This window comes from Rhincodon typus, chromosome 25 (genome assembly GCF_021869965.1).
Source record: "Rhincodon typus isolate 14 chromosome 25, sRhiTyp1.1, whole genome shotgun sequence".
Taxonomy (NCBI): Eukaryota; Metazoa; Chordata; class Chondrichthyes; order Orectolobiformes; family Rhincodontidae; genus Rhincodon; species Rhincodon typus.
Window position 1 is genome coordinate 21,182,380 of NC_063356.1, and position 276 is coordinate 21,182,655.

The following is a 276-nucleotide window of genomic DNA, read 5'->3' on the forward strand; positions in this document are numbered from 1 at the left end:
TGTGTGTGAGAGAGAGAGAGCGAGAGGGACTGTGTGTGAGAGAGAGAGCGAGAGGGACTGTGTGTGTGAGAGAGAGCGCGAGAGGGACTGTGTGTGTGAGAGAGAGAGAGAGCGAGTGAGGGGGAGTGTGTGTGTGAGAGAGAGAGAGCGAGTGAGGGGGAGTGTGTGTGTGAGAGAGAGAGCGAGTGAGGGGGACAGTGCGTGTGTGTTTGTGTGTGAGAGCGAGAGTGACTGTGTGTGTGAGAGAGAGAGCGCGAGAGGGAGAGTGTGCGCGTG